Source organism: Wyeomyia smithii, chromosome 3 (assembly GCF_029784165.1).
Source record: "Wyeomyia smithii strain HCP4-BCI-WySm-NY-G18 chromosome 3, ASM2978416v1, whole genome shotgun sequence".
Lineage (NCBI taxonomy): Eukaryota > Metazoa > Arthropoda > Insecta > Diptera > Culicidae > Wyeomyia > Wyeomyia smithii.
In genome coordinates, this window is record NC_073696.1 from 224,855,660 (window position 1) to 224,876,604 (window position 20,945).

The window sequence follows — 20,945 nt, forward strand, 5'->3', positions numbered from 1 at the left end:
GATAACAGTGTTATTAAATAGGATTTTATTGCGCAACTAGATCTTTGATTTGAGACTAATTTAGTGAAAATCGGTCCAACCATTCTGAAAAAAGTGAGTGAGCTTAAGCAGTCTTTGGAATAAGTTACTTTTCAAAACGTGATTTCCTTCTTTTATACATATCTTTCATACATAATTTTGAACCACATGTTTAATCATTAATTAAGGATTTTCAAGTCAGGGCGTTTATTTGGCACCAGTTTTGTTTAAATTGGTTGTTTAGTTTCTGAAATAATGAAATTCCGTGATTTTCACATTTTGATACACGGTGCCTAAACTAAAAATGAGATTACAATGAAGTTCAATAGGGTATTATGAGGCCACTAGACCTTTCATTTTCAACTAATTTCGTGAAAACCGGTCTAGCCATTTCTGAGAAAAGTAAGTGAGTTAAACCAGTCTTTGGTATATGCTTTGCTTTTATAACGTGATTTACCATTTTTATAAATAACGGACAACGTTACAAACCGATCACAATGAAATTCAATAGCAACTTATAAGACAACTAGGCCTTTCATTCGAGACTAATTTTGTGAAAATCGGTCCAGCCGTCTCTGAGAGAAGTGAGTGAGTTTAAACAGCCTCTGGAAAACATTTCTTTACATAACTTTTGAACCATATGTTTAATCTTTATGAAATTAATAAATTACGAGTTCTGAAGATAGCCCGTTCATTTGACGTCAGTTTTGCTAAAATCGGTTGTGTAGTTTCTGAGATATTGATGTTTCGTGATTTTCACATTTTGATACATAACCTCTAAACCCAAAATCCGATTACAATGGAATTCGATAGCAACTTATGGGGTAACTACACCTTTCATTTGCAATTTATTTCACGGAAATCGGTCCGGCCATCTCTGAGAAAAATGAGTGAGAAAAAAAATTGCACATACACACACACACGCACACACACACATACACACATACATACATACATGCAGAAAATGCTCAGCTCGTCGAACTAAGTCGAGTGATATACGACATTCAGCCCTCTGTAGCACTTTCATACCTTTAGTTTTTTCAGTGATTGCTGTACCTTTCTAGGAGAAAGGCAAAAAGCTTCTATAAATACTTAAAAAGTGTTTATAATGATTCACAGTGATTTTACCGAAGCCCGTCTAGAAATTAACTTGGGCACAGGTTTCTTCCGTTCTCTTGGTTTTTGCTCAAATTTCCTTTTCTACCTGGTAAACCCCTTGGAGAACTAGACTTTCTCCCACATAGAGTGAGTAATTATCCACATTTAGTAGTAGAGTATTTCAGTCGCAGAGTTCCTTTTCACTCTTAATCATCGCGTGTGAGGGGTAAACATTTGTTTGCTCTCTCAGTTTAAGAGGGAGTAGTTTTCGTTAGCTTCTCCTTTACTAGAAGAGAAGTTGGCCAAACATCAAAACATTTAGGTTCACATTGAAGCCACATCCTAGCCGTTTTCGAATTTAATATTATATGAAGATTCACAAGCCATTATGGGTGCGTATTCTGCAGAAAGTTCCATTTAATACTGTTTCTGCCGCACCCCAGAGCGATGAGAACGGTAACGCAATGCTCAGTTGATCGCCGAGCAATTTATTTCACTTTTCTTGCTTGCGCGGATGAGCAATTTACAAGAGTTTCACTGGGTTTTTGCTCTGTCAAATTAGGAGCGTTTTTTCGTCAGAGAAACTATTACTCTGCGCTCTCTCTACAGCAGATGGTGTGATGCACATTGAATGTAAGCCCACAGTCGTTAAGAGGTAAGAAAACTGTTTTCTCTTTAAGATGAAGATGAGCAAAACAAAGCCTGCCTTCAAGCGTAAATTAACAATGCTTAACATTTATTAGGGATTCAGTTTTCTTCCAATTTTTCGACGTATAATTACGTCTTACGGCATAGGGGTAAAGTAAATAGGGGTAAAGTAAATTAAATTCTTTCAGTTATCGATTGGAAAATTGGCTGTGCTTCCACCAAACCGCGGAAAATTGTATTTTAGTGACGTTAACCATTGTATTATCCAAAACAGTAGAGCCTTGTTAAACGTATATATCGACTATTCAGAGCTGAAATTAAGACCAAATATCAGGCGAAAATCTAAGTCTCAGTCTCAATCATACTAAACAATCAATCATTACCATTCTTCATCAGTACAGCCATTAAAAGTATACAAACCCGTTTGACATTCTAAATGATTTATTGTTGTTGTTACTATTGTTATTCTACTTGCTCGATTTCACAACATCACGCCCATCGGAAGTATAACTCTGGGTAGTCACGTAGGTATAAAAGCTAGTATGCATAAATGCAGTCTCCTTTGTCAATCCGATCACTGTTGCAAAAAGACGGTTTACTGTAAAGTAAATCGATCAACAGCAAGCAGAGCTGTGACAGGTTGCAGCGCAGTAGGCGGTGATTTCGAAGCCTTCCATAGTGGACAGCAAAGCAAAGCAAAGCCTTGGTGCTACATTCCGATTCGGAACTTGACCTTCTGTTTATTTATACACAGACTTCGCAGCCGACTATTTAGTGTACAGGACAATTGCGGGGCTAGCGCTACGATCCTACTGACACTAACAGTCTCTCCCGAGACGAGACTCGAACCTACGACGACTGGCTTGTTAGGCCAGCATCGTACCTCGAGACCATCTGGGAGACAACAGTGGACAGACCAGCGGCAAAAATCGATGGACATCACTGGTGATTAGAGATCATCTTCCACAGCGCTATGTTTTGGGTCACTGCTGATAAATCTCCTTAGCTGATTTGCCGTTTGTCTTCGGTGCACTCGGACAGTTATACAGCTGACGAAAGACTAATGTATTTCGCGTACAACGTTCGTCTGTATACCTACAAACAGCAGTCCATCTTTTTTCACCTTCCTTCATTCCACCACCTACGCTGCGCCGCTTGTATGACGCAACACCACGCGAATTTCCCAATGTTTCGTCGCGTTGGCATCGGAATTCAGTAAACCCAAGAAGAAGGTAATCTAGAACACTAGCCCGCTACCGAGTTTACTTAATACAGTAGGTCAAGCAGTTTGCACGTAAAACAAAACAATTTTAACATAAACTGGAGCATTTGCTTGCCGAAGAGTTTACTTAACTCACCAAAACCACGTTACAATTACATAGTATTCTAGAGCATTCCTTATTATGAATCGTTGGACATCCATATTATGAATCGTTTAAAACAAAAACCAGGCGTCCTAGTTTAAGTCGTCGAACGACTGGTGGCTCACGAAGTGTAAATATCCAAACGATCATGCCACACCATGTAGGTGAAAGTAGGTAAAGACGGACACTGCGGGTAAGATGGACATTTATAATTATTCACAAACTAGAATGTATTATGATATTTGAGTGATGCGAATACCTATTTTATAGTGTGTTAATGCTTTTGAGTTGCATTATCGGTTTTCAGCAAGCAAACTGTCAAACTTGTAAGTAAAACAAAGAATATTTTCGTGAACGCGCAATTCGATGTAATTGTTATTCCACGGAAAATAGTGAAAAACTCGTGAAACTTACGTGTTTTCATTTGTTCACAATAGAAAAGTGATTAATTAGTCTTTCGTCGGTTTTCTAGTGAAAATCCAGCAGATTTTCGATGTTCCGATGAAGAGCTACGATCGTTTAAAAAATTTACAACCAGGTCGGGCAAGACGGACACACTAAGTTAGGGAAAGATGGACACACGGATTTTCCAAGAATTTTCACATGTAGCATCTGTTGTGTACTTCAGATGTTCACAAAGTACACCCGCGAGTGAAACCAGCAGATATTAATCACTTAGCAGTTAGAACAGGCCATATAGGCGGAAAATTTTCGCCTTCATCGAAACCCATCCTCTTAAACTGTTCACGTGATGTAAAGATGGACTCTAATAACGTAGAGTAATGCATGGCCATCACTTAACACATAAATCAAAAGAATACTTAACGTACTAGATCTTTTTGTGAGTGTCCAACTTTACCTCCGTAGTGTCCATCTTACCCACCCCAAGTGTCCGTCTTTCCCAACCATGTCAAAAAACAGCAATTTGCAGTATTATTTTTGAAGACCCAAAACACATAAAACTTGGAGGAAGTTCACTAATACCAAAAATGATAATGAAAACAAATGACCTTAAGTTTCAATTTGTATGACTACTGCGATCTAAATAGCAATACCTAAGTAATTATCTAGATTAATCCTTAGGGTGTCCGTCTTAACCTACTTTCCCCTATACCATTTCAATTTAACTATAATCAAAACAGAAGCCGGAGGCACAGCGTCACTCACGGTTGACCCTTAAGCGCTCACGGTTGCGCGCGGTACCGAGAGCTTGCGCGTTCTCGGATACTCACGGTAGCGCGCGAACAGATATCGTACGTTTAGTAGATAGAACGTTATGCGTTAGGATTGGATCACAGCAATCTGCATGTTTCTCGAATTTATCGGGTGTCCCGCAAGGCAGTGATTTGGGGCCACTGCTTTTTTCGTTATATATAGATGACGCATCGTTAGTACTACCAGAAAATTGCCGCACGTTTTTCGCGGATGATATCAAACTGTTAAAGATTATACGGAATATCACAGACTGTGAAGAGCTTCAGCGACTAGTCGACATTTTTCACGACTGGTGTTCTAACAACTTACTTTATTCTCGGATGAGACGTTGTACCGATCAGTCGTATATATCAATCGCTCTCGTATTCTTTTCACAATTTAAACACGGCTCTGCCGTTGTTGTAGTAGTAGTTGATGTATTGTTAGCGGAATCTGTTGAACAATAAATATAATGGAGTCAAGCCTACGGAAGAACACGTTGAAGCTGTGCTTTGAATCTGATGCTAAGATACCTTCGCATCTGGAGGTCCTCAAGTTTGCTACCGGACAACTTCAGCTGACCGCTGCAGAAGTGCATTCAGTCTACAAAGAAGAAAATGACCGCTTGTTCTTCATCAAATTTCATGATGAAGGTAAGTTCAACGAATTTTGTAACCACGTGGAAAAGAGCTATGTCTTCAAGTATGATGATAGTTCGAAAACTCCGGTTACGCTGGTCATGGCCAGCCGCATATTTCGGTACGTGCGAGTTTTCAATCTGCCTCTCGAAATCGAGGATAAAAGTATCGCATTAGTATTGGGACAATTCGGGACGATAAGACAACAGGTGAGAGAACGCTACCCAACTGAATACGGTATTAGTGTGTTCAGCGGCGTCCGTGGCGTTCACATGAAGATCGCCAAGGAGATCCCGGCAAATCTGTTTATTGGAAATTGTCGAGCACGGATTTATTATGACGGATTAAAGAATCGTTGTTTTTATTGCAAAGACGAGACCACTTGAAAGCGAACAGTCACAAACTGGCAACCAGTTCAATCCTGAACGGTGCTGGCGCACGGTCCTACAGTACAGTTACTGCACATGCTCAACAAAACCGCACCTCCGATTGTGGCCAACATGCAAACCCTGACGAAAAAACCTAAATTAATCCACTTAGCGGTCAGACTCAGCCTTTCTCATTTAAACTTATTATTTGTAAAAATAGATTTACATGAATGCTTAAATCCAATAAAGGTATATTCACTCTTTGGATTCTAAAATATTGAAGTTGTTATTAAAGTATAAAATATGAAATTTGACGTAATGTTAGTGCTTAAGAAATAGCGAAATAAAAGAAATGACTCTAAATTTTGAACAATTTAATCACGAGCGATGCGGGAACGTTTAGATAGTACGATACCGCATTTAAATCATGTTGAGGCCATAGATATTGATCAAAGCAACGTTTGTTATTTGTAAGTTTGACAGATGACTCGTTTGTATGACACTAGTTATGTTCAAATAAGTCGTGTAATACTTGAGATAATAGACTTTCATTGTTTTACCAATTAAAACATTACGGTTGCTTAAGTTCTATTACAATCAAATGAAAAGGTAACGTATAGGGCAGCCAAACTTTGAAACCACGTGTTCAAACAAAATTCATCAGCTAACCCTTAACTAGCACGTTCATCTGATATCAATGTTGTTCAAATCGGTTGTGTAGTTTCTAAGATAATGAAGTTTCGTGATTTTCACATTTCGATACATTACAGACGAAGTTACAGTCCGATTACAGCAAAATTCAATAGGGTGTTATGAGGCAGCTAGACCTTTCATTTGATACTTATTCTGTGGAAATCGGTTCAACCATCTCTGAGAAAAGTAGTGAGTCCAAGTAGTCTTCGTAATATGTTTCTTTTCATAGCTGGACTTCACATTTTTAAACATAACAGGCAAAGTAATAACTCGTTTGCAAAAAAAATCAATAAGGTCTTATGGAGCAACAAGACCTTCCATATGACACTAATTTTATGGAAATCTGTCCTGCCATCTCTGAGAAACATGAGTGAGATTAAATAGTCTCCAGAACACGTTTCTTTCCATAACTTCTGAACCACATGTTCAATCTTTATAAAATTCAAAAATTAAGGGTTTTTTAGGTAGCCCGTTTATTTGAAACCAATTTTGTTAAAATCGGTTGTGTTGTTTCTGAGATATTGATGTTTCGTGATTTTTACATTTTGATACATAACCTCTAAATTAAAAATCCGATTACAATAAAATTCAATAGGGTCTTATGGGGCAACTAGACCTTTCATTTGCAATTAATTCATTGCAGCAACCTAAGCGGCAAATAGACCCTTCAGTTGACACCAAGATAGAAAGAATCGGTCAGACCATCTCTGAGATAAGTGAGTGCGAAAGAAAGGTGCACATACACACCTACACACCCACACACAAACATATACACCTATACATGCATATATGCAGAAAATGCTCGATTCGTCGAACTGAGTTGAGTAGTATATGACACTCGGCCATTTGGATCACTTTTTCTCCCTTTTAATTAGCCAGTGATCGTTAGGAGAAAGTCAATATGTTTACTTTCATTATGTGATTTCACATTTTTATGAACAACGGACACAGTTACAATCCGATTGCAATGAAATTCAATAGCAACCTATGGGGCAACTAGACCTTTCATTTGACACTAATTTTGTAGAAAAATGAGTGAGTTTGAACAACCTCAGGATAACTTTTCTTTACATAACTTTTGAATCATAACGAAATTCAAAAGTTATGGGTTCTGGGGACAGCCCAATCATTTGAAACCAGTTTTATTGAAATCGGTTGTGTGGTTTCTGAGATATTGATGTTTCGTGATTTTTACAATCTTAATACAATGGAATTCAATAGCAACCTATGGCGTAACTAGACCTTTCATTTGCAATTAATTTTATGAAAATCGGTCCAGCCATCTCTGAGAAAAGTGAGTGAGAAAAATAGTTGCACATACACACACACATACACACATACACACATACATACATACATACAGAAAATGCTCAGTTCGTCGAAAGAAGTCGAGTGGTATATGACATTCGGCCATTGGGACCACTTTTATACCTTCGGTTTTTCCAGTGATTGGTATACCTTTCTAGGAGAAAGGCAAAAAAGGATGGCAATGCAGACCAAACAACACTGAACACAAGAACACAGGAACCTCAACCGGATACAAGCAAACAGCAGAAAGCAGTCATGGAAGATCAACAGAAGAACGACGAGGATCCGGATCACATGGATACAAATCCGAAGCAAGGACAGAAGCGAGCTGCAACATCTTCTTTGTCAACGAACATACAGGAATTATCCCAGACGAATGTCGACAGCGAGAAAGAGACGGAGGCCCCTTCTCGTACCCAGAGAAATAAGCGAAACAAACCAGTGGCTCACGAGAGTTTATCCAGAACAACTAATCTAATCTTAATGCTATCAACACATTTGTAAAGAAATCTCTTCTAAAAGATTTCGTCTGGAATAACGATATTGACATTTTGTTCATGCAGGAGGTGGCATTTGAGGATTTTGGAGGGGTGACTCAAAATCTAGATTAGATAGATATTATGCAACACTTGACTTTATCGAAAAAGTAAGATTGGTAACTATAAAAGTAGTAGGTACCATTTTCAGGCCATCACGCTGTAATGATTAAATATCAGGTTCCTGATGGCATTCCGCTACAGGTTCGCGGACGAGGCTATTGGAAAGTCAATCCAAACCTACTTTCTTTAGAGAATGTACATGATTTACTGACGCAAAGTTATCAGGATTGCAAAAGGAATTATTTATACCAGAATGACATTAATGTGTGGTGGAATGAATATGTAAAAAACAGAATCTAAAAAGTTTTGAAGAATCAAAGTTTTATTTTGAACCAACAAACACATAGAGAGAAACAATTCTACTATGTTTGTTTGAATGAAATTATAGAAAAGCAATCAATTGGGGAAAACGTTGATGATGAAATGTATTTCGTTAAGTCCAAATTGATGGACATCGAACAAAATAGGTTATCAAACTTGGGAATGAAAATTAGCGCCAGTTCATTACTGCAAGATGAAAAAATTAGTTTATTCCAATTATCTTCCCGTATCAATAGACAATCAGAAAATGCCAATTTCAGCTTAAAAGTTGATGACGTTAATACGTCAGATCCCCGCGTATTGAAAACATACTTGTTTTCATATTTTAGTAAGATTTTTCAATCAGATAATAATGAAACAGAGTACGAAAATATTCTTGGCCAGCTTACTGCTAAGATTTCAGCTGAAGATGCAGCTAACTTGGTCAGACCCATTGAAAAAACGGAACTAGAAACTATCTTGAAAGAAGCTGCAAAAAAAAACCCCTGGCCCAGACGGATTGACCTACGAATTTTATTTAAGATTATCCAATTGCCTTATTGATGACATGGTACAGCTCTTCAATAAATATTTGATTGAAGGTGTACGTCCATCTAAGAACTTTACGAAGGGTATAATTAGCTTGATTCCAAAAAAAAGGTGACCCACATGACATTTTAAACAAAAGACCGATAAGTATGTTGGACGCGGATTACAAGCTATTTTCAAAAATTTTAGCTAACAGACTACATCCTATACTAGAGAATATCATTGGTTCTGGTCAGACAGCGTGTAATCCGAAGTACTCTTGCCTTGAACATTTAAAAAAATGAGAAACATAACTATTCGAGCCGGCCAGACGAAAAGATTCAAAGGTCTTCTTCTGAGCCTAGATATAGAAAAGGCCTTCGACAGAGTAAATCATTCGTTTCTATGGGCGGTGCTAGAAAAATTGGAATTCCCGATAATTTTTATTAACTGTCTTCGAAACCTTTATAGCAACGCAACTTCCCAAGTTCTCTTCAATGGATACTTGACCGATGACATTCCAGTAAAGTCCTCGGTTCGCCAGAGATGCCCCATTAGTATGGCATTGTTTGTGCTGTACCTAGAACCACTTATACGAATGGTTAGCGATAATATTAGAGGCTGCTTTGTGGACAATACTTTTATAAAAGTATTAGCTTATGCAGACGACCTTAATATTTTTATCCTCAACGATCATGAGTTCGACACGGCTCTGGAGATCATCAACTATTTTAGTATATATTCTAAACTAAAACTGAACTTTAATAAATCGCATTACATGCGATTTAACAATTGTAGATCTGGACCGCACCAAATTCAAGAACAAGAAACATTAAAAATATTGAGTGTAACGTTCTATGCAATATTCTGATACGGTAACAAGTAATTTAAATTCAGTAATTAAATCGATTAAACACTCTCTGGAAACGCATGCTAGAAGATACCTGAATTTGATTCGAAAAGTTTGGATTGTGAACACTTTTATATTATCAAAGATATGGTATCTGGCACAAGTTTTCCCTCCCAACCAAACTCACCTTGCACAAATTAACACCAGTTGTAGGATGTTTCTGTGGAATCGACAGATATTCAAAGTAGCCCGGAACCAACTCTTCCTTGATACAAGTAACGGAGAACTTTCTCTTACTGATCCGTACCTCTAGTGTAAGGCCTTGTTTATAAAAAATATATTATTTTCCAAAAAATCCGATGATTCAGTGGATCATTTCATGTTGGCACAAAAGAGCTGCTCTTTTCCAACTGGAAACTCTCGTGGATGGATATGTTGTGCCGAAACAATGGTCAATAACTCATTTATGAATTCCACTAAATTAATATACAACGCCATGCTAACTGAACGTAACCATGTTGTAAAAGTAGAGGTAGAAAATCCTAACAAGCAATGGACTATTTTGTGGCAAAATTGTAGAAAATCCTTCCTCACAACAAATGCCAAGGAGGGTCTCTATATGTTTCTTAATGACATAATAAGTTGTAAAGTAAAACAGTTCAGAAACGGTATAGCTGGAATAAACAATGATCAATGTGAATATTGTGGACAATTAGATACGACAGACCATCGCATAAAATCATGTATAGGTTCAAGTCAAACGTGGAACTGGATCAAAGAGTTGTTAAGGAGAAGATTGAATTTATTATACGATGACCCGGAAGAAATCATAGGAAATTATATCAGTGATAAAAGTTATGAAGAGAAGGCAGCCTTATGGTTAGTGAGTGAAGCAATTGCTTTCAATTTAAAACACTTTGGAAGACAAAGACTATATAAATTTCAAAAAGAAATACGTCAAATTAGATGGAACAACACCATAGCGGTTATGAAATGTTTTAAAAATTGTTTGTATATATTTTAAGAAAATAAGAAAATAAACGGTTATGCGAAAAAAAAAACAGTTAGTATCCAGAAATGTTGTGTGATCTCATTCAATAGAAAAAATGACCCGATACTGTACAGTTATAGCATATCTGGTCAAACTTTGACTAGAGTTAATCAGATTCGAGATTTGGGTGTTACACTGGATGCAGCGCTATTGTTTGAACCGCACTATAATGAAATTATATTGGAGGCAAATCGGCAACTTGGATTTTTCTTCAAGATAGCATCGGAATTCCGTGACCCACTGTGTCTTCGTTCGTTGTTCTACTCTCTGGTACGATCAGTTCTGGAAACTAATTGTGTAGTATGGTGTCCTTACAACGCAAACTGGATTGCAAAAATGGAATCCGTGCAGCGGAAATTTGTACGCTATGCCTTACGTTTTCTCCCGTGGCGGGATCCGCAGCAGTTACCGGCGTATGCTGATCGCTGCCAACTCCTAGGTATGGAAACACTGCAGCAAAGACGGTTCGAAGCACAGACTGTATTTATTTTCAAAATTTTAACTGGTGAAACTGATGCCCCGAGAATTTTGCAGCAGCTAAATGTGTATGCTCCGGAAAGGCCACTAAGACAAAGGAACTTTCTCTCTCTGCCACATCGCAATGCATTAAATGGGCAACACGATTCCATACGCTCTATGTCAGCCAGCTTCAACAAGCATCACTATTTGACTTCAACATGTCGATTACAATGTTCAGGCGACTCCTCCGTCGACGACAATCCTAAGTACTTTGTTTGTTAATATTTGTATTAGCCCTAAGGTATTTTATCATTAAGACCACTAATGAGTCAGATGATTTTACCAATAAAAAATAACAAATAACAATACTCGATACCATTTTGCTCTGGGAAGTATACCTAAACTATGCCAAAACCGGTTTTGTAGAATCACCGTTTTGAGCTCAGTTTTTGTCCTATTTAAGATCTGTTTTTTTTAAATGGGTAAGAAGATGCTAATATGTGGACAAAATCATAGAATTTTGATATTTGGTCTTAAAACAAAATGGCGTCGAAAAAACATCGAAAATTTCCGATTTCTCAAAAATTCAAAATGGCGCCATTATTGCCCCTTAAGTTGAAATATGTTTAAACTCTGGGAAATTTGGTTTTGCATCAAAATACACGAAAAAATTATGTATAGAAACCAAGGCAGAAAAAAAGTCAATTTTTGTTGCACTGTGTAAGACATAAGACAGTCTGTCCTAATTCTACGTTAACCATGCGGACGTGTCTTATAAACAACCTCTTCAACGCTTGCAGTTTTAAATAAAAGTTTAGTGGTAGTTTTGGTCTTAACTCTTAGTTTCAAAGCTCTTAAATTTATTTTGGATATTGAAAAATTTAAGCAATTTATAACCAATAACAATCTAAATTACAATCCTTGAAAAATTTTCCGATAGCGTGCCTACTCAAAATTAAGACGGTCGAATAGCACCTAATATGGGAACCGGCATAGCATCCAGAGACCGTAAGTTGATCCCAGCTGTCATTTCGAAACTGTTCAGCGTCACCACATTATTTTCGTAGTGTTGGATAGAAGTTATTGACATTCTACAAGATACTCTATTATAATCTTAGCACAAGCGGAAAAAATCACATCACCTGACCTCAGCGCTATGCCAAAATATTGAGCTTCGCAATAACGGTACGTATCCCGCAAACGTGCAAGAGCACTGGAGAGATATCAATCCGTAAGGAAGTAGCCGAAACTGATGCTCAGCGTGCTGAGTGCTACCGAAACAATGTCACTTATCGTTGGCCTGAAATGTTGGTGGAGGGACGTTAAGACGAGCTAGATTATTTAGGAGCTGATTACGATTGTTATCTCATGGGAACAACAAAGGAAATCTTTGTTTCAGCAATCTTCATTTTTTTTTTAATTCTTAGTGCTTCAATTCTTCAATTCAAATCCAATCCAACTGAACTACGCTTCTCTTGAATTTATCAATAATTTTTAGGAAGGAGTTAAATAAGAAATATCATTGAAATTGACCGCTCCAAACTATGAAATTGATTAACCCCACCTAAGTGTAGTCCTCTAAGCTATTGCAAGAAATTCTACGTTAACTTTCGGTCGTGTCGTATACACAACCTCTTCAACTTTTCATACAGGTCGGACACTATTATAGAAAGTATGATTTTTTTTCAATACCAAATATAACTTATAAAGCAGAAATGTCATGGAGGAACGTCCATTTTGCTCCTGTTTCACACCCTTTCCCCCTTAAATCTGAACCTGGGTTATGGTAATTGACTTTTGAGTTGAAATCGATGTTGAAGAGAAAACATTAAACATGTTTTCTGACGGAAATAAAGTTTTTCATATTTGTTCAAAAACACCAAAATATTTATGTAAAAAAAAACAAAATAAAAATTCATTCGATGATATGTAGCAAAAAAAACTGTCTATGATCAAGTCCGCTCTAATTTTTGATATTTCAGTAAATTTTCAATTTTTTCCCGTAACCCCATACCCGCTTCAATACTAATCGATTTTTCCCATGGAATATTTGGTTTTGATGATTTCAAGCCTTTTTACGCCAGTTGGACATCTTGGCGAAACAAATGGCAACTTCCCATTTTCATTTTTATTTGACACTTCTGTAGCGGTATGTTTAGAGACATTGTTCGATGTCAAAAACAAACAACAGTCAAAAGTGGAAAGACTCGGTGGGCAAAAATCTAAAACCGTCAACAATCGAAAGTCACTAACCGGTAATTGACGTTAGTGGTAAATCGTCTAATAACTATGTGTAGAGAATTCAATTCAATCAATTGGCTGTATATTATCAAGATTGTCACACACCTTGTATGTGTCCGTGTTTAAAGATAATTCGAACATATAGTCGGTTCATGTTGGCAAACAAAATGACCGAAGACGATCGAAGGCAAGCTGATATAAAAAACCCAGAGGATTTAATAAGAATCAAATAAAAATTCATTCCTAACATTGAGATATTGCTTTTTGTTAAGACCCAATCTAAGTCAATCAAATCCATGGTCTGTTGGTAAATACGAAAAATAAATATTAAGTCCAATGCTGTCGTCGTGCTGCCTAGTAACGATGTTAATTTAAATTACTCGTAATAATCACAAAACGAAAATCATAGGCACAAGAGGATTGTTGGTGTTTGCTTTGTGAAACATAAATACCTGTCGAACGGATGCTACCTTATGGTATGGTAGGCAAGCAGAGCTCAAACTACTTGTATGTAGAGACTACGTTGGAAAATACTCACCCCCTCCCCACTGAAAATCACAACCTTGGGTGCACTTCAACCGGGGTCTCATCCTGGGTTATGGAATAACACCACACTGCTATGAAATACACATACGGCTGTTTGATTTTCGCACATGCTGAAAAGCAGATCCGGCTGACTTCCAGCAGTCCTCGAGCTGCTAGACAACAAACAAGCGATACAGGAAACAAATTGCCGGTTTGCTTAGCATACAATCAAGTCCACCCGGCAATAATGCTCACTTCAGTAGGACGGGCTGCTTTTCATGACACCAAAGCGCCCCACTTTGAGAGGATTCCGAAAGAATACAGCCAGCAAATCCGTAGAGATCATATGAAAACCGGAGGAAAAAGAAAACGTACCAACACCCCTCACCCACCACACACGATTAGCGTACTTTTCCTATCGTATTCCATGAGATAACATATTCAATTCTCGAAAACGAACACGTAAAAGCTACTCACCACTGGTTGTGCTGTCTTAGAGGAAGCGCTCTAGCGAATATGTACGGTGGTTGCTGTGTAATTTTATATACTCCTGTTCCAGCAAAGGATACACTTCACTTGCTTATGATTACACCTTGCCGTGGGCACACGTGTTGTACACCTTAGAAGCGATTCTCCTGCCACAACGTCGAAATGTTATTCACGAGCTGGGGCAGACCACACGGTCGGTGCAGCAGCAGTGGGACCTGAAATCATAGCAGAACGTAGAGCGGTATTAGGAAAATTGTCGATTGGACCTTTTGCCTGGGAAAGTTTATCGCTTGGCTTAGATTTTGACAGAGGTTTGGGAGGGGTCCGCATAAAATTTTACACTCCAGTTGAGTGGTGCTAAACGATTTGTGCTCGTGCTTATTCTTAGTTGATAACGTACAAATGCCGCTGGATTGGAATAATTCTGCCGACCCTTCCCCGTGAGCAGGTGGGGGTGCTATTGGACAAGTAGTTTACGAAACTTTGAACGGCAACCTAGAGCCGATTGTGCTCCGGAATGGAAACATTGTCCGTCCATGTAAACAGTTCTATCGGTCAGACGGATTTAACGCTAGTTTTACACGTAGGTTTTTTAACCCCTTTTTAGTCGGGAGCGAATATTTGGGCGTAACATAATAGGGGTAGCTTGATTAAAAGTCCACTTTGCAGCGCTTATCTTTCGTTCTATTGCGCGCAATGATTGCCATAATATCGTTTGGATAGCTGAGATGTCGTTTGACGGCTGCGAGGTACCGATAAGTTTTAGAAGGTTGTGCTTAAATCTAATAGTTATGACCAAAATATGTCGTAAATTCTCTGAAAAACGTTTCAGAGCTTAAAATAAATGATGATGTTTTAACTACGTTCGATTTTATTAGAATAAAAACTAACAAAGATCTAGATAAATGGCATTTTTGAAAAAAAAAAAATTGAACATACTTAAGAGCCAGTTCGCGAGAGCCGCAACCGCCTTTCTGAGGGACGTTGTTTTGATGTTCTCCGATTGGGCTGAAATTTTCAGCATTTGTTTGTCTATTCAAGGTAGAAAGTTTTGCAAAATTTCAATTTTTTTCTTTGAGGTTGAGTGGGGTAAAACGGCCCTTCAAAATGTTATGTCCAAAAACGTCCAAATTCTAAAAAGTGCAATAACTCCTGCTAGACTTGATGGATTTTTCTAAAAATTTGTGGTATTATTCTACACTAAGAGTACTTCAAAACGCATGGTAACAATATAGGGTAAAGAGGTAAATTGACGAAAAAAACTCATTTTTCTTTTAAAAATTGTCAATTTTCAGGGTCATCCTACTCTTTTCAACATCTCTAGAAAAAATATCTGAATATGGCGTTTTGTAGAGCAACTCAAGAGCTTTAATGTCATGTATAAGCCAAGCGTGCCAAATGGGGTAAAACGGTCCTAGAAAGTTTTTTTTCAAAAAAACCGTCAAAATCACTAAAATCACTGTAGTTTCTGCTAGACTTAAAATGTTTTACTAAAAATTTGGATTATCACTGTACCTTACCAGAGCTACCTACTCTATCAGAAGATAGGCAATTTGGGGTAAAACGTTCCTTGAAGATTTTTTTTTCCGAAAAATGCCTTCAAAATCACCAATACTGCAAGAACTCGGGTTAGACTTGATAGATTTACTGAAAATTTAGATAATTACTCTAAGTTAATGCGAACTTAAAGGCAAGATGACAAAAATGACAAATAGATTTACATAACGAAAATAAATGTTTTTCTTGAGAAATACTTAGCGATTTTCGGGGTGCTATTTTCTCTACAGAAAAGGTCCAGAACCAGAAGTTAGCATTTTATAAACAAATACAAAGCTTTTATTTGGCATAATATCCAGATGCATCTTTTGGGAAGTGACTAAAAAGCACTAAAGTTTTCCTTGACTTCACGAAAAGCTTCAAACAAGGTAAAAGATATTATCGGCATGATGGTCGCGAAAATAAAAAATTCCAACTTATCCGTGGAGCAAATAAAATCGTTATTTGCACGATTCTCTGCAATAGTTATATATGCAAAACTTAGCGTAAAGGAAGATGGTGCTTTGATGAACGTTGAAGAACATCATGAGTAAAATCACAGGAGGGTTGTGTGCAAAGCCACGACCGCAAGGTTGAAGTAGAATACTTTTACACAGCTCTACTTACGGCTGTATATTAACCTACGGTCGGGCGAATCGGTTCACGCCGCTTTTCGCGTTTAGCCTGGCAGAGGCCTAATGCGCACGGCCAACACAATAGAAAGGTGTTTTCACATTGAAAATTAGACACGGTTTTACTGGAGTAAGTGTTGGCAAATGCATCTACCGCTAATACCGCCGCTCTCGTACGAAAGCGCGTCGTTTCATGTTGGGAATAAAATCAACAACGAAAAATGACGCGCGTCTAAGCACACCCGAACTGTTTCGCCGTGCCGCTTTCATTTACTTCCTTATAACATCCGCCTCATGGAAGTACCGGCTGCACCTGCCGCTGAGGCTGTACCATACTGCTACTGGTACCCAAAACTATTAACTCTTCAAATTAAGTGTTTTATTTGTCCTCAAAAGAACAATTGTTCAATTCCATATCGGATATAATGTAATCGCATCTCTGTAATATTACCGACAGCAATATTCTTCTGAACAAAATGATCCAACTTTTCCATTAGAGGAAGTGCTGGCTGATGTACGGCAAAAATCTCGCCCGATCGCTCGCGTTGGCGTTCGTTCTCAGGCAGAGGCCTGAGACGTGGTGACCAACCACAGGGCAAGTGATTTGTTTAATTTGAAGGCAGCCACAGGCGCAACCCGGACGGTCCATCCAGCTCACCTTCCGACTAATGAATGTAGCTATTTTCCCCAGAAACACTCTTTTATAGCCGAAGGGTGCTACGAAATAGGCCACGCGTTTCAGTTCAGTTGTTTCATTCCCTAACGTTCTTCAGACATATTCCACAATTCGCATATGATTTTTGTATCCAGCGAATAAACACCGATGGTGCGCTTACACACACACAACGGTTTTAACCCGTATCTTATTGCGGTTTGTAACATCAAGCGATTTCGTTTGCTCGCTGTTGCGTGTTGCATCATGTTGCAACTTGGCAGCTGGGAGACGACGAAATTTTGTTAATGCTGATTGATTGAATCGACTTCATATTAGCTCTGCATAGTCGAACTAACTGCTTTTGTGAATGCGTTCTAACATGGCAGTTTATTATTCAATGTCGGTTATGCTGATCGCAGCCTTTGCGCTGCCCCTACCGTGAGGGGTTTACTTAATAAAGTAAAAATTAGACAACTACAACAGAATTTGATTGCATCCCGCACAGAATGTCCGCTTGTGTTGATGCCAGAAAATTATTAACCTTGACTTATTTGTTTATTTGCCTTGAAAAAAGCATTTGGCGGTTCAAAATCGGTCGCTGATCGAAACCTTTGAGCTGCCTCAACAGTGGGGGAATTTAGATACACGGACAACATGCACTGTGGAAGCTATTTCACATTCAGTAAATTAGACGGGTGCGACAGATTTAAATTGCTAGGATCCAACACAGAATGCTAGCTTGCGTTGTCAAAAATTATTAACTCTCAATGACTTGTTTATTTGCCTTTAAAAGGCATTTTGATGTTCAAAATTGGATTTCCTGATGGCAATCTTCATGCTGCCCCAACAGTGGGGAAATAATGGCTGTCTGGCGACACACGCTGAGAAGAACCGCGCTGCTCCTGAGACGTGGTGACCAACCACAGGGCTAGTGCTGCTGCTAAGGAAGGACGACTGCTGTTGTCGCTGTCTAGAACTATTATGAGGGGCTCCGTTTATCTGTATTTTTATGCTTTTGTAGGGTATAACACATGTTTTTACAAGTTTAAGTGATTTACATTACTGTTTTCATCTTTGATGTGCGAGTTTTGATTTCTGTTTTACTAAGCTTTCTAATTGAAGAGATTTTGAATTTTGGATTGTCCACTTTGGTGGCGCTTGTTTGAAAGAAAAGAAAGGAAACTACTTAAAACTACTATTTACAGCTTAAAATTACTAATTACAGCTTAGAACTAACTTAACCTACTATGTACAAACCGCTTACTAAAGCGTATTCTGAGTGCTGACATTTATGTACAAATTTAGTTTTGGTTCCTGTTATTCTGGCATCAACTTTTGGAGTAACTGCTTCTTGGTGGAGGTCTGTGATCCTGGTGTCATAGGGACAATCGAGAATCATCCGCAAGATTCTGTTTTGTGCAACCTGGATTTTGTTCCTGTGAGTTTGAGCACATGACTCCCACACCGGAGCCGCGTAAAAGACCGCGGGGGCAATTATTTGTTTGTAGACTGCCAGTTTGTTTGTTCTTGAGAGGCGAGATCTGCGACAAATAAGCGGGTATAGTGACCGAACCAAAGCTGAGCACTTAACCAGTGTCCTCTCCACATGCGATCGGAAAAGAAGTTTCTCGTCGAATAGCAGTCCAAGATAGATAACTTCGGAAGACCACTCAATCCCGGTACCGTTCATGACCACAACGCATGATGGAGGGGGCTTCAGTTTAGGGGATTGTCGATGAAGGAACATTATTGTTTGGATTTTGGAAGCGTTGATCTTAATTTTCCAGGTGTTAGCATACTCGACAAAGGCGTCTAGGCATCGCTGAAATTTGTTGGTGATCTCACGAGGCATTCTTTCCTTGACGGCAATTGCAGTGTCATCTGCGAACAGAAAGAGCACGCAGCCATCTCCCAGGGAAGGAATGCGGAGGTGTAAATGCTGTACAGCAAAGGGCCCAACAGACTGCCCTGCGGGACCCCTGATGGAATGGAAAAAGTATTTGACAAACAACCATTCAGCGATACCCTGAACGACCTCTGCCAAAGGTAGCTACAGATGATTTTCGTCAAATATGGTGGAAAGTTGAAGGCACAGAGCTTGTATACCAGTCCGTCATGCCAGACATTGTCAAACGCCTTTTCGACGTCCAACAATGCCATGGCTGTGGACTTGGATACAGCCCTGTCCCTTCTGATGTTGTTCATCACCCGCACCAGCTGGTGCGTGGTGGAGTAACCCTTCCTAAACCCAAACTGTTCCGGGAGAAAGATGTTGTTTTCCTCAGCCACCTTCATCATGCGGTTGAGGATCAGCTTTTCAAACAGTTTACCCAGCGATGAGAGTAGGCTGATCGGACGGTAGCTTGATGCTAACGTCGGATCTTTCCCGGGTTTGCGGATCGGTATGATCTTGGCTATCTTCCAAATGCTTGGATAGTAGTGCAATTCCAAGCATCTGTTGAAGATAGAGCTCAACAACAGGTGAACCCTGTTGCTGAGCTTTTTTAAGACCATATTGAAGACCCCATCAAACCCAGGAGCCTTCATGTTCTTAGTACTCATCAGCGCTGAGCAAACCTGTTCTGTTGTGATTTTATGTTTTTGAGGAACGGTACAAAGGGAGTTATCGAGGTTGCGGACGCACTGCTCGACTTGGTCTTCCATTGGACTAGCCATGATCGAGCCAAGCAAATGCGATGAGGCAAAGTTATCGCCTACCGCATTTGCTCTCTCGACCGGCGCAACTAGAAGCCTCTCTCCGACCCTGAGGGGAGGAACCGGTCTGGAGTGCGATTTCAGCACTTTGGCTACTTTCCAGAATGACCTGGAGCGGTCGTCCAAACTTTGGACTACACGTCCGAAATTTTCATTCCGAAGTGAGACCATCCTGGAAGCAATTTGCCTATTCAGATCGGTCACCTCGTGCTTAATGTCCAGATCCCTGGTCCTCTGGAACTGGCGTCTACGCACATTCCGCAATCTAATAAGCAGCCGGGTATGGGAATCAATAGCAAGGAACTTACCCCTCTCAGGAACACGTCGCACACACGCGTCGTCGGCCACGTTTATGGCTCGTTGGAGACCCTCCAACGCCTGGTCGATGTGTTCCACGCTGCCAAACTGCGGCACCTCGTCGATGTTGTTGTCCACCATTCGAGCAAAGCGCTCCCAGTCGACATGGTGGTAGTCTTTCCGCAGACAGCTGGCAGGAGCAACACCGATTCCCACCTCAGCAACGACAGGTTGGTGGTCTGAGCTAAGATCGTTGTGGGCCACTGGTTTGGAGAGCTCGATGTTGGCCAGGAAGAAGTCCAGGGTTGAAGGGTTCCCCGCTGGGGAGATGTAAGTCGGCTCATCCGGAAACTGCACCGTGTAAAAGCCATGCTGCGAGTGTTCGAAGAGTTGGCGAACGTTCTGATTCTGCCGATAATTTCGCCAGGCCTCGTGCCGAGCATTTAGGTCTCCCCCAACGACGAAGCGGGAGTTGGTCCTGGTGATGGTTGCCAAGTCGTTCTTGAACTGCATTACTGTACCGTTGCTGATACTACACTGGCGAGGACAGTAGACGACGATGAACCGGATGATCCCGGTAGCTGATTTGACCTCCACACTAAGGGCTTCGATGATGGCGGTGCGGATGTGCGGCAAGATATTATACTTGAGTCCCTTTCTAACGGTGATCGCGATGCCACCCCCCCCCTGGAGTTGGTGCGATCGAGACGGATGATGTTGTGATCCGGCAGCCAAAAAC

The 20,945-nt window shown here is 39.6% G+C and overlaps 1 protein-coding gene across 4 annotated transcripts in view; it reads right to left on the reverse strand.

The window, feature by feature from the left end:
* LOC129727509 (connectin-like) overlaps nt 1–20,945 on the reverse strand; it is a 558,070-nt gene that overhangs the window by 303,182 nt on the left and 233,943 nt on the right. For all 4 annotated transcript variants that reach the window (XM_055685399.1, XM_055685398.1, XM_055685397.1 and 1 more), the window contains one exon: nt 14,360–14,586. The gene's annotated coding sequence lies outside the window, so the exon portion shown is untranslated. The remainder of the gene's footprint in view (nt 1–14,359; nt 14,587–20,945) is intronic.